Consider the following 1,109-nt stretch of genomic DNA (forward strand, 5'->3'; position numbering starts at 1 on the left):
ACAACAACACAACAATCTTAGATTTAACAACTGTAATAGCCTCTTGTTTAAAAACTCCCTTGCTTATAGTTTTTTACTCACATATGCCTACTTCAGAAACTCCTTCAACAAGACTTGGGGACCGGAGTCTCTCTACATTTTGGAATTCAGCCAGCAAAGTGGGTGGGATGACTGGCGGCTCCATGGCGGCTCCTCTTGGTGGCAGTCAGGCAAGGGAAATTTCTGGGGTCTTATACATTGTGTGTTACTGTCCTTTTTGGTCTTCAAAGATGACGGGCGGCCATGACCCTTAGAGTTAGGGTAAGTAAGGGTGGGGTCCAGCAGAGCCTGTTCCAGGCCCCATCTTAAAATCCTATCAGCCCCTCAGGCCTGTGGCTCTCAGGCCTGCCTTTAATTGTTTTTGGTGAAACATTCTTCTAGGTCATGTAACCCTGCTATGTCCACTTGCTGTACAGAGGTAACTCACGGATGCTGTGAAGCTGAACACCAACATTGATGAGTCAAATGCAAGAATGGTTACCCATGGTGGACAGTATTTGGTGAAGCTCCCTTATTAAAACAAGCTTGGGAGCAGGAGTGGCATCCACTTCCACAATAGCTTGCCTCTGGAAACCCTATGAACGTGGAGAAAGGATGAAAGTTATACAGGATGTGTCCAGGACTTTTGTTCATAGGGTTGTTATGAGTCGCCTGTGACTTAAAGGCACTTAACTACAACAATCAACTTATCAAGTTTCCATTCCTTATTGAGTTTTTAATATGTACTAATCTATTCTTCACCATCATCAATATACGTCAGGGTGCTATCATAGTTTTCTGGGTCTATTACTGTTAGGTGGCATTGACTCAAACAATTCATAGTGAAGTTATGAATAACTGATCTACTTTTGTCCTAGCCTGTGCTATCCTCATTATCTCTAACACACTTGAGCTCATTGCTGCAGTCACTATATCAATCCACCTTATTGACATTCTTCCTTTCTTTAACTGACCTTTCACTTTTCCAAGAATGATGTCCTCCAAGGAATAACCTATCCTAAAAACATGCCCAAAATATGTGAGACAAAGCTTAATTATCCTTGGTTTGAAAGAACATTTGAGGACTACTC

Source organism: Elephantulus edwardii, unplaced genomic scaffold (assembly GCF_000299155.1).
Source record: "Elephantulus edwardii isolate Elephantulus edwardi_28Jun2011 unplaced genomic scaffold, EleEdw1.0 scaffold00036, whole genome shotgun sequence".
In the NCBI taxonomy this organism is placed as follows: domain Eukaryota; kingdom Metazoa; phylum Chordata; class Mammalia; order Macroscelidea; family Macroscelididae; genus Elephantulus; species Elephantulus edwardii.